The 13852-nt window shown below is 38.8% G+C and overlaps 1 pseudogene; it reads right to left on the bottom strand.

The window, feature by feature from the left end:
- Nucleotides 1-471: 471 nt before the first annotated feature.
- Nucleotides 472-13852, bottom strand: part of LOC121986132 — a 44365-nt pseudogene continuing 30984 nt past the window's right edge.

The following is a 13852-nucleotide window of genomic DNA, read 5'->3' as shown; positions in this document are numbered from 1 at the left end:
GACACATTAGCCCATTAAGGATCACTCCATTTCCATGGTTTTTTGACATCCCATAGAATTTAAATCCTATAGGCCTTATTTATGATCAAATGAATAAGGCTGCCCTTCATCATAGATCAAATAAAAACTTAGCAATTCTTAATCAACAATTAACTTAGATCACAAGTTGACAATTTGAGTAAAAATATGATATCATTCATCCAAAGTGATCCAATATTACCAACCCCACGACAAGATATAGATAGATAAATCATATAGAGTATTTTGCTCTAGCACAACAACCCTTTGCATAGACTAGGTTAAACACCCAATAAGGTATTTTACACGTATTGAGAATTCACCTCAAAATCTATTGGAGTAAGCACCTATATATAGGTATTAACTACGCCAACCCGTGGGGGCATCACAAGTTGACAATGAACCTATAGATTAGCAACTCAATTTAATAAAATCATAAAATGGATCAATAACTGCATCACAACTCAAGTTATCAATCATCATCTCTATGTAAATATCAACATATAGTTTTCACAGTTTCTCAAAAAAATAGCTTACACATGATCTTAACCCTACTAACACACAATGCATTAATCTCCAAGCCTTAATAAATCATAATATACATCAATTAAATATTAAATGTATGAAAATCGAGAATATAACACTCTATGAACAAGATCAAAGGGCAAACCTACTATTTGAATCCACACAAGAAACTCAACAACAGACAAAAGCAAGACCTCCAAGCAATCAGTGATAATGGAGTTCCATTAAGAAACAAAAGGCCATGATTTACCCTCATTTCCACCTCACTCACGCAAGAGTGAGGTGCCTACTATCGCGAACTCTGATCATGAGAGGGAACATATTGCCATGCCCAATGTATAATGTCATCATCTATGTATGGATGCAGATTCCACAGGAGACAATAGCCTTCTAGTTCAGATACACTTGTCCCAATGTTCAAGTTCAAAACAATATTTTTCTGCATTATAAAATTTTGAATGAACAATTGAAGGAGAATTAAGAAAAACTACCTCTATGAATCCATCTACCTGCATGGCATAGTCGAGCTTCAACATATCACTGATGATCTTCATTAGCATGACTTCTGATATTGATGTATCTTGAGGATGCTTGGGCAATGGTTCCTTTTCTTCCTAGTAAAAGTTATTAAATACACTCATGTGGCATCCAAGAAAAAATAATCAAAATCAACAATTTCATTTTTGCTGTCAAACGAATTTATGAGAAATCAAACTTGTCTGCTCGGTTGACTAAATGTTCTGAAACTGGCTCTCTGTTAAACAAATTACATATGAGAGATTGGATCTCTCGTCTATTAACTTGTTAAAGATTATCATCCTTTACCCCAAAAAGTAATTTTTTTTGTAATTTAAATCTGGCAATAATTCTGAATGCTGATCATTAATAGAGCAAACTACTATGTTAATAAATGTAAAACGAGAAAAGAAACTTAAGATGCCTCCTATTTATGTTTACCTCAAAGGAAATATCTTTTAACATTTCTTCACAAAAAGAGTCATCCAAAGCCGTAGCACTCTTGGTTGCTGCTTCTGTGACAGCAATTGCATCTTCCTTTAGGCAATCAAGTTCATTGAGCAAAGCTTCAGCTGAAATCATGAACACTTTATAATATTTATTTGAGTAAAAAGACCATTAATTAAAATATTAATCTAACTAGAAAGTACACATAATTGAGAGGCTAGAATGAGAAATTCCATGAATTTTGATTTTCTAATAGAAAAACCCTTACCATTAGAAGACACTACATTTGAAAAGTGCAGGTTACAAAAGGAACTTGCTGGTGTAAACATGTAGATAAAGTAAGATAATCACATGGGAGTTAATAGTAATACCATTCTTCAAATTGTCTCGCAATCCCAAAACACAAGAGTGAGCTGGCACAAAAAAATGTTAGTGTTTGTTTTCCTTATTTTATCTTTTTAACTTTTAAAATGTATACTTGTTAGGCTTCTGCTTAATGGAAAAGGAAGTGTTAGATTGACACTAACAGAAGGCATGTACTCATCCTATTGTATACAGGCTCAAACCTGAACAATGACAAAAACAGATCACTAAGATAAAACTAAGCTTTTGAGTGTATGTTGTCCTCTTGCTATTTATTTTTTCTAAACCTTCATTCCAATGAATTAATTTTCGTGAATATTCAGTTTCCTATGTACATTATAAATACATTTTTCAAGAAGGAATAATTTAGCTGAGAACAAAAAGTGACTTGCAAGCCAGTTTTGTTTGCATGAATGGTAACAACTTACAATTATACATATTTTGAACACTTTGCGACTGTTGTTTGCACCCTGCTTCAACATAAGTTTTCATATGTTCATTCCAGTTAGCATCAATTATCCTACTGATGTTGTTTGAAGTCTTCTGAAGTTCAACCGTCCTAAACATTGCTGTGCACAAGAGAAAAAGGACGACATGAGTAGTTAAGTCAAAAATGAGAAAGTCATGCAACTGAAAAATAGGGCAAGTTCCTAAGCATAATCTGTATTCTCCATCACAGAGTTAACAGGATTCTCAAAGGCTTAATAAATAAAATGTCGATTCAGTAATACAGAAGATCAAAAAGGGCAAAGATGCAATGATGCCATATTTTGCAAGGATTATATCTGTGAATAAGCAATAGGAGATGACAAACTTGATAAAAAGACATTTAATATAAAGAGAAGATACAAACAGATAGTCAATTGACAGTCAAGTTCATATCTTCTCAACAAGTGCAAAATTATGAAACCATGAACATGCGTTTGAATTTTTAAGATCCTTTTAAGAACAATTTAAAATTTAAAAGATCAGAAAATACTGCCTCAAGTCCTATATATATAAAACATCTTCATGTGCCAATCAGTTCTTATTTTGAAGTCTTAAAGTAGATTTGACCTGAACTGGTACAATCCTTATTTATGTTGAAGCTTGTTCCTAAAATGTTGAAACTGTGATATGCAGCAATCAGATTTAGATGCCATGTGTTTCTGGTTTATGTAATTATCCTTCCACTGTACCAACTTTTGTTGTATTGGAATTTCTTATTCCAATACTACTTGGTTGCTGAACATTTGATTTCTGAACATTCTTAATGATATCCATGTTTTCATTATATTCTGCCATATGTTCTTATGCTGGACATTGATGGCTAGTGTTGACTCTCGACCAGAGCATGTGGTTGTCTATACATTATACTATTATTACTGAACATTTGATATATTTACCAACTGAACTCATGTTGTGGAGGGATTGATAGGCTACTAACACTGATTGACCGGCCTGTGCCAAACTCAGAACAGATTGGTGTTCCTGTGGGAATTTAAAATCCCAGCTATCTATCTATAAAGTTAAAAAAAAACATTGGTGAACTATACCTGTTACCCTGTTAAATCCAGTAAGAAACCTCTTCCCCACATCAGCTAGCTCCTCAAACTCGGTAACCCTGCAAATGTGAATTTCATGTAAAAACAGGACTGTAACATTCAACTATGTTATAGAACAGAGCAAATGAGTAATAGTATGAGAAGCCCACACATGTAAAATTGATAATTTTGAACTATAAGATGAAGAAAAAAAATGGTACTTTCAAATAAACAAAATATGTTCTATGAGTTTATTCTAGTTATATGTAACCCCCACTTGTCAGCTGCAGACTATCTTGAGACTTCTCTGATTTATAACCAACAGCTAAAATTTCCTATATTATCCACAAGAACAAGACCATTATTTTTTTACAACAGCAAAAAAAGTCGACACACAACAATATGAGCAGAGGGCATGAGTCACATGGTGGGTTGAAAAGCTAATAATAGCTGGGAGAAAATCACATTTTCTCCTAGATGGTTATCAAGGTAATATGATATATCCAAGCAAATGAGAAAAATGCATTTTGAGCTTACTTTGTCATATAATCTCTAAAGATTCTGGTAATCTTTTCACCTAATTTAGAATAAACTTAATCTAGCTCCAGTTTCCTATTTAAAACCTGTAACTGAGAGATGCAGAAGGCGAAAAGGTAATAGAATTAGGATTACAGTTCATACAAAAACCAAGAAACACACATAGATCGCAATGAACAACAAAAAAAAAAAAACCTAAACATTAGTGTCAGCAGTAACAGCTACTTCAGCAGTCAATTCCATCTACAGGAAAAATTTTATAAAGACTGTTCAGAAAGATTATCAAATGATTAATTAATGGCTTAATTAATCATTTAAATCCTATATATAATTATTTAATCAATTAAACTGATTAATCATCATTAACGAACAAATCCTAATTTAATTGATTAAATCAATCAACAGCTAATTATTACCTAATCAACTAATCAATCTATTAATGAATAAATTAACCTATTCATTAATCAATATATTAATTAATTAATCAACCTATCAATTATTAATCCTAATTTATCTTAATTACCAATCAATCAAATAATACTAATAACATATTAATTGATTAATTAATCAACGTACCTTCACTCTGTGTATCAGACGACAGCAGTGGGTGTCGGCCGGAGGTTTGCGGTGGGGAAATGGAAGCGGCGGCTTTGGCTGTTATCGGCGAGGAACCGAGAATAGCCGAACAACGCTGGCGGAGCGGAATCGACGAAGCTTACGGCAGAGAGAGCAACGACGATGAAACTCTCGACGGGGAGAGCAGTGAACGCGACGTGGTGGTGGTCATGGCGGAAGGCAGCGTCGGCGGGGCCGAGCGATGATGGTCGCGGCTTGGACAAGACGGGAAGGCGGCGACGACAATTGCGGCAGCTCGAAGCTTCTTGCAAGTAGAGGGGAGGATGCTGCGGTTGAAAAAACCAGAGACGACGCCGCGAGCACGCGCGGGGAACATGTGAGGGTAGGATATTAAACTTAGGGTTTTAGAATTATCTCATTAATTTAATATTTTCTTTTAAATATTTCAAAAATTTATAAATAATTATATTTAGTTATTTTAAATATGATCAACATATTAATAATAATAATATTATTAATAATTTAATTAATAAATTTATTTTAAATATAATTTTAACCAAACGTGATTTATCAATTTACTTATCCTATCAAATAAATTAATTTATTAATTTAATTTTAGATGGTAATATTTTTTCATAAATATAACAACTTATATCAACAAAAGTTTTAACTCAAACTCAATTAATCCAAAACTAAGTTTTAATTAAATTAGTTGCTTTTACGTGAGACTACCATGATTACCTAAACTCAAGTAAAGGGAAAAGTTCATCAACAGAAGCTGAAAGCTTTTTCACTTAGTAACCTTCAATGAGTAACAAATGTACAATGTAATCTAAAATAAACCACTCTAATAAACAGAAAGAGGGATTAAATTGTGAATAACAAATTCAGATGAATACAATAGTAATGTTATACTATTAAGGAAGCAGATACCTTGACAACGACATTTTATTAACGATAGAATTCATACATATTAGTAATGATAGCATACGATATATATAAATATCATTACAAATAAAAATAGGAAAATATATAAATTAAGAAAATAGTAAATATTTCCTAATAATAATTATTCTTTAATAAAATGAAACAAATAACTATTTTCTAATAATAATTATTCCCTAATAATTAGAAAATAAATAATTATTTATTTATAATAATTATTTCTTAATACACCCTCTCAAGATGGTGTCCTAGAAATGATACCAATCTTGTTACAAATAGCAAACAGTCGAGGTTGAGAAAGTGATTTGGTAAGTGCATCAACCAACGTAAGTTTGTAAAATCTCAATTCCCCTTCTTTACAACAAGGGGAGAATGAGTTAGAACTAGTTTGGGGTACAAATCAGGAGGTCTTTCTTCAAGAAATCTGCGACAGTTTAGGAAATTAGGAGGAGGAGCGCGAACTAAGTAGCCCTCCTCTTCCAGTGCCCCCCAGCTAGTAAGCGGACAAGATGGATCTCACAGATCGAATTGAACTCGATTGATCGCTGGCGGTGGCTCGTTCTTTCTTGAACATTTCGTGCTCCTTATAAACCACTAACGCACATGAGAGGTTTTATTCATTTTCACAGTAGCGACTTGGCTTTTGTTAAATCAAGGGTGTTGGAGATGCCACCTCATTTTCTTAGTGTGAGCCTCCAACTTTTACTCAGTCGCCTTAATTCTCTTTGAGTTCGCAAGTTTTGAGGTCGGCTCTTGATTGAGGTCGTAACCAATTTGAGTCGGGCTCAAGGCTCTCAATTTGAGTTTTAAGTGCTGGTAGAAAACTCGGCGACAATTCGATAACTTGATGTCATGACCCTTATTCTCAGATTTGATCTTCGTTCTCGATGTATAAGATGTAATAGTCGAAACCCATGTTCTCCTTGGAAGCATATCCAAAGCGTGAGATAGTATTTCGAAGCAAAGCAAGAGTATATAATCGTTCTTATTCTCTTTATGAGAAAAGCGGTATAATCGGGGATGGAAAGCCCCGAAAGGGACGAACCTCATCCCAAGTTAGCAAAAAGCCTCCCGATATGGGAGGGCGGGGATGGTGGAAGAGCCGGTGAGAAAGAAGAAGTAGGATAGATGGTGGAGCAAAACCAAGTAAGAAGAAGGCGAAGGGTAAAGAAATCGGAAATGCAAAGGAAAAGTAAAAGAAGCGTCACTAGAAGTACTAGTTTTAGGAAAAGGAGAGGTAGGAAAATTCAAGGAAGGATAAAGTTACGCTAATGTGGGCTCATCGGAAAGAAGGTCGGTTGACACAAAATCTTCAAGCAAGCTCATCAGCAGGAAGAACGAACCTCCTTTTTGGAGGAGGAGCTGGTTAGCTTGCGTCTCCCGTAGAAATCTCAGTTATGGGTTTATCGGAGCTACCGGGGATGTAAGCTCGATAAGAGGAATAGAGGTAGATGGGAGACAACAACAGCTGCAGGAGACGTAATAGAGGGAGCCGCAGGATCCCTAGAAGAACCTCCTGAAGTCTCATGAAGCCCCGACGAGCTAGGCACTTGGCTAAAATAGTTGGCCCTTCACTGCTTTGGGAGGGGCAAGAGCGACTAGGGTCGGCCTCCTTGTGTGGTCCTCCTCCATGCGTTGATCAGCGTTATAGAAGTTCTCCATTGTGTGAAAAGAAAAGCGGTTTAGACAATTAAAAGCGAAAGAAAAGGCAAGTTGTTACCTAAGAAATGGGAGTATCATCGGGTTTGGCTTAAGCCAAATGAATCTGAAGTTCAACTTTCAACCATTTTGAAATAGAGTCGATGACCTAATAACTTCTCACAATAAGCAGGAAAAAGGAAGCGGTGAAACTCTCTAACATCAGGTGGAGAGGCAAGGAGGATTTCACGTAGAAGACCAAGGGTGGGTCCGAAACTTTAGGAAGAAAGCAGGTTTGGGCCTTGAGAGGCGATGGCATATCACGAAAGAACCATTTAGTTCAGCTGAACGAAAACCCGCTTAGAAAGTTTGGGGTAGGAAAAGACAAGATCATACTTATGTCTAGTCAGTCGTCTACACCTCCTTGACTAGACTTGAAGGGAAGGCTAGTGATATGGGTTAGGTTTTGTGGGTCTCTGAGGTGGAAAGAAAGAAAAAGTTAGGCTAGTGGATGAGCTCCATAATGAAGGTAGGGTAATATCGGTCGGACATACCTTGGGGAAGGAGATAGGCAATACGCGATACATACTCGAGCAAAGATAGACCAATATCGGAGTCATGCCTAGAGCGAGGTAGGCAATCGATCGATACATGCTTCTTGAGTGGGCGGTCGATATCGGTCGGGACATACCTTCAGAACAAATGTAAACCAATATCGGTCGATACATGCTTGCCGTATGAAGGTAAGCAATATCGGTCGATCATGCTGTCGTGGTAAGCCAATAACGGCCGATACATACTCGAGCAAAGATAAACCAATATCGGTCGATACATGTTTGTATGAAGGTAAACCGATAACGGCCGTCATCAGGCGAGATAGACGATATCGGTACATGCGTAGAGCGAAGGTAGGCCAATATCGGTCGATACATACTTGCCGTATGAAGGCGAGTCAATATCGGTCGGGACATACCTTCAGAACAAAGGTAAGCCAATATCGGTCGATACATGCTTGCTGTATGAAGGTAAGCTAATAACGACCGATACATACTCCAGAGCAAAGATAGACCGATACATACAAACCAATATTGGTGATATGCCATCGTCTCTCAAGGCCTGGAAATCCCGTTTTTTCTTCCTAAAGTTTCCCGGACCCACCCCTTGGTGTTCTGCGTGGAAATCCTCCTTGCCTCCTCTACCGGATGTTAGAGAGTTTCACCTGCTTCCCTTTTTTCCTGTTTATTGTGAGAAGTTATTAGGTCATCGACTCTCTATTTCAAAATGGTTGAAAGTTGAACTTCTGTATCTATTTGGCTTAAGCCCCGTCAAACCTGATACTCCCATTTCCTTAGGTAACACCTTGCCTTTTCTTTACTGCTTTTAATTGCCTAAATCATTTCTTCTTTTCACACAGTGGAGACCTTCTATGACGCTTTGAACAATGACGAACTACGCGTGGAGGAGGACTTACTTTGCGCTAAGGAGGCCGAATTCCTAGCTGCTCTTGCCCCTCCCCCAGCAAGTGAAGGGTCAACTATTTTAGCTGAAGTGCCTAACTCGTCGGGGCTTCATGAGACTTCAGGAGGTTCTTCTAGGGATCTGGCTGTGAATCCTGATCTGCTCTATTCGTCTCCTGGTATTCTTGTCTCCGTCCTATCGAGCCTATTCACGACGGCGATAAACCCATAGCGAGATTTCTGCAAGCGGCGTCAGGTGCTCCTCCTCGAGGGCTCGTTTCTGCGATGAGCTGCTTGAAGATTTTTGTCAACTGACTTTCTTCGATGAGCCCATAGCATATCCTTTCGAATTTTCCTACCTCTCCTTTTCCTAAAACTAGTATACTGGCCTTTTTACTTTTCCTTTGTTCCGACTTGGATATTTACCCTCTTCTCTTCTTGGTTTTTGGTCACCATCATCTACTTCTTCTTTCGTGGCTCTTCACCGTCTCCCGTATTCTGGGGGCTCTTTTGCTAATTCTTGGGATGAGGTTCGTCCCCTTGAGGAGGCTCATGTTCGCACCTTTTCTCGTTGGATTATATACTCTTGCTTCATTTGACTATCTCGGCTTTGGATATGCTTCGGTGGCTGGGAGAACTCTGGGTTTCTCACATCTTATACGAGCGTTGAATCGAACAGGGTTGCGACATCAGTGGCAGGATTCTTTGCTGCGGCGTTTGAGCTGGTGAGGCGCGGGCGGGCCGGTTTCCTGATCAGGCGACCTCAGGCAGGCCTCATGGCGGGTTGGAGCCTGAAAATGGTGGCATCTGAACAATTCGCGATTGTAGCCGCTACCGAAATGAACCAATCCGATGGCGTTAGTGGTTTATAAAGAGCACGAAAATGTTCGTTACAAAGAACGAGCGAGGATTGTAAAACCACTTAATTACATGGCCAAAGGGGCAGTTCAACAGTTGGAAGAGGAGGGCTACTTAGCTCGCGCTCCTCCTCCTAATTTCCTAAACCGTCGCAGACTTCTTGAAGAAAGACCTCCTGATTTGTGCCCCAAACTAGTTCTAACTCATTCTCCAGTTGTTGTAAAGAAGGGGAATTGAGATTTTACAAACTTACGTGATTCTGAATAGTGTCTTTTGATTGCTGATCTTATTCTAATTTTGGATAATTTGTTGGTTTCATGTACGTGTACCAAATGCTACTTGGCTTGTTAGTGTCCAATTTCCCCACGACCCAATCTTTACTGACCCGGTCGATATATGTATAAACATTGGTAAGTATCGTCCGGTATTCCGAAGGTACTCCCAATTATTCCCATTTTTTACAGACCCGGTTGATATATGTATAAATATTGGTAAGTATCGTCTGATATTTCGAAGGTACTCCCAATTATCGCCATTCTTCATTGACCCGATCGATATAAGTATACACATTGGTAAGTATCGTCCGATATTTCGAAGGTACTCCCAATTATCCCCATTCTTTATTGACCCGGTTGATTTATTAGGATGGTTCAATTTAACCAGGTTGCTTCCATTAATCAATATTCGAGGCTTGACCTGTGCTTTGAACCTATATTTATAGTACTAATTTTTGTTTTGTCCTCATCAAGTCTCTTCAAAAATTATTTCTAGGGAAATTTTACGTCTTTTCCGAGGTAGTTCATTTGACTTCATCTCTTTCCCTTGATTTTTTTCTATGATATTATTACCTTTTATGACGATTGACATTCTGAGCACTTTTTATTTTCCTTTTCCCTTTCGTCTCTTCTGTTTAGAGGTTTTAGCACATACAATGCTTCTCATTCCTCCAGTTCCTCTTTTCCTCAATTTCTTTTTTCTAACCCCTCTATTCATGCGGTTTCCTCGGATGGTTCTCTCGTGTTTCCGAATCTTGTCAGGGGCATATATAGTTTCCCTCTTTCTGTCCGTCTCTTCATGAGCTCACCTTCCTCCCATAGGATGTATCTCCATCTTCAGGGACCAAGTCTTGCAAGGTTTCAGATTTCCCCTTCACCCTTTCTTTTGTGAGATTAGCAGGTATTTTGTTATCCCTCTCAACCAGTTCGTCCCTCAATCCTTTTCCATTCTAGTGGGCTTCATTGGAGTATCCAAACTGTTAGATTTCCCCCTGTCTCCTCGTCTTTTCCATCACTTCTTCATCCCTCGTCGGGTAGATGTTGGAGTTTTTAAGTTTCAGTCTCGTCCCAAGGCCATTCTGTTTAATCGCATTCCCCCACAAGGTGAATGGTATAAAAAAAATTTTTATATGCGTCTTCCCTCTCCTCCTCCATTTCCTATTCAATGGATACATGATATGCCCCCGCTTCCTGACACTCAAGGTCTCCTCAATGATCCCTCTGTTGCCTCTGCCTTACCTAAATTGCGGGGAGCGAAATTCAGTTTGCCACATCTAATTGAAGAGGGCTTAATGTTTCCCTTCGGGATAGGCAACATTAACACTCCTTTGGATAGTTCTTTTGGTGAGTATAATTATTTTACTTCGCCTTTGCTGATTAGTATATCTCTATAATAATGATGTTTATCCTCTGTTTTTCAGCCGATGCTATTCTTCCGGCTTTTATGTACAGGAATTCTGCTATGACCAAGTCCTTTATCAATAATCTTGGAGAACAATGGTTGTTGGCTCGCCGATCCGATCCTAATCCCTCTACCTTGGGCTTGCTTTCCGAAGAAGAACGATAAGCAGAGGGTGTCGCACTCATGGAAGAGGAAGAAGAAGAGCCTTTTGTTACTTTAGTTAAAAAGCCAAATCTTACCAAGGATTCTCCCTTTGGTGATTTCTTTGGTACTTTTGTGCAAACTCCTCTTGTTCCGGCAACTATTTCTTTTGAGAGAGGTAAGGCACCGATGACTCCCACCAATATCATCTTCAATCCTGCTCTTCGAATGATGAGGCCCGGTCTGCTTATCTCTTCTTCTTCTATTGTTTCAGCTTCTCCTGCTTCTGCCTCTGAGATGACCGCTATCTCTCCAGTGCCTTCTACATCCTTGGCATTGGCCTTGCCTCCCTTGGCTTATAGGCCTCGAGCAAAACGAACACCTTGCCATAGATCTTCTCCCATTGTCAGCCCTTCAGCCGTTAGTGTTTTCACAATTGCAACAACCCCTCCTACACTACTACCTTCTATTCCATCTAGTTCCTACTCTGCTCCTCCTGCTTCTACTATCCCTTTTCCTTCCATTGCCTCCTCGTCTTCTCCATCTCCGGCTTCCTCTGATCCCCCTCCTTTATTTAGAGTGGCTGCAGGCTTACCTTCTCAATTGGGACAGCCTTCTAGTACTCCTGGCTATGGCACTTTGCAACTGCAAGATTTATTGGCTGAATCTTGGTCGCAAGGTTATGAACAATTACGAGGTCTTAGTCTCCCACATCGAGCGGATCGCCATAGTCGTCAGGCAGTGGCTGTAAATATTCCTAGTTATGTGTTTATTAGTTTTGTAACTTTATCTTTAACCTACATTATCCTTTTATTTAGTTCCTAGCCACAAGTCTGCATATCGATCAGCTACTCACAGCTAAAGATCATGAAAACACTAAGTTGAAAGCTCAACTAGAGACATTGAAGGCTGCCTCGTCTCCTCCTTCTACTAGCGACCCGACTCAATTGCAAGAGAAGGTGACTTTACAGGATCAACAGTTGGGGATCCTAAAACAAGAGTTGGAAGAGTGCCAGCAATTATTAAAAGATAAAGAGCTGGCTAGAAAAACCTTAGAATTACAGGTGGATCGACTGCATTCAGGTCTTCGATTGGAGATCGCTTTAAAAATAAAAGCTCTCTTAGATGCTTCTCAGAAAAGTCTTATCATAGAGAAAATAGAGAAGCTTCATAATGTCTGTCTTTCTGACCAAGCTCAAGACCTGGCTTCTCATGATTTCACTATTCTACATGAACAAGAGCTGAGGAAAGCTCAAGATAATGAATTATCACTGCTCCAGAAGGAATTGGAACAGCTAAGATCGGAGAAAGATGTTTTAGAAAAACAAAACTCAAAACTGCAAGCTGATTTCCAACGTTATAAGGAGCAGGAAAAGGGTCGATGGGAAGAATGGCGGCAAGCTTACTTAAAGTCATCAGCATTTGCCCGGGAATTTGTTCGCAGGATAGTGGGTGCGCTAAATCATTCCGTATCGGGGGTTCTTCAACAGCTAAAAGAGGGTGGATATCTACCCAGGGAACCTCCCTTTTCTTTCATAAATCGCCGCAGGCTTAATGAAGAACTACCCTCAGATTTGAAAGGTCCTTTCCCGAATGTTTAAAGAATGTATTCATAAAAACTTGTAAAGTAAGAATTGACAATGAGAAAAAAGGTGCAGTTGGTATTGAGTAATTAAGTACTTGCAAGGTGTAAGAAAACTTTAACACTTACTTGCTTCTTCTTCATGCTAGTTTGAGAATAGCCCTTTTGGAATGCTATTACTTGCTGAATATAAACTTTATTAAAAAATTCCTTGTTCATCCTTCAAAGCAAAGCCTTATATTGATGGATTCTTTTTTAAGTAACTTCTCACGTGCTTCGTATCTCCCCGAAGATGAATAATCTCAGTTGAGACTGGATATGAAATTGTATAAAACTATTGGCCTCCGAGCTGAGTATAATATCCCGGACGACTTTTGAGTAAAGACTTTCACTTTCACATATCTGGGCTCCTCTATGGAATCCCCTCTCGAAATTAGGCTTCGAAGCCAGGAAATTCTCTGATGATTTATGTCTTGCACGGGTTTAGAATCTTTGATCTCTTTTGTGAAGACTCACCTGATGTATTTCATATAATTTCCTGATTGTTCTGTTTCATATTGGTTTATAGTCACCGGTTTCTCCTATGAATGCCCGTCCGGGTTGCTTCATAGGATTTTGCCGATCGACTTTGGTTTATAGTCTCCGAGTCTACCTATGAAGTCCCCTACGGGTTACTTCATAGGATTTTCCCGATCGACTTTGATCTGTCTTGGTTTATAGTCTCCGATTTTTCCTATGAAAGCCCGTCCGGGTTACTTTATAGAATTTTCCCGATCGACTTTGGTCTGTCTTGGTTTATAGTCTCCGGTTTTTCTTATGAAGGCCCGCCGGGTTACTTCATAGAATCTTCCCGATCGACTTTGGTTTATAGTCTCCGAGTCTTCCTATGAAGGCCCGACCGTGTTACTTCATAGGACTTTCTCGATCGACTTTGATCTGTCTTGGTTTATAGTCTCCGGTTTTTCCTATGAAGGCCCGCCGGGTTACTTCATAGAATCTTCCCGATCGACTTTGGTTTATAGTCTCCGAGTCTTCCTATGAAGTCCCGT

Source organism: Zingiber officinale, chromosome 5B, assembly GCF_018446385.1.
Source record: "Zingiber officinale cultivar Zhangliang chromosome 5B, Zo_v1.1, whole genome shotgun sequence".
In the NCBI taxonomy this organism is placed as follows: domain Eukaryota; kingdom Viridiplantae; phylum Streptophyta; class Magnoliopsida; order Zingiberales; family Zingiberaceae; genus Zingiber; species Zingiber officinale.
This window is presented reverse-complemented; position numbering and strand designations above follow the sequence as displayed.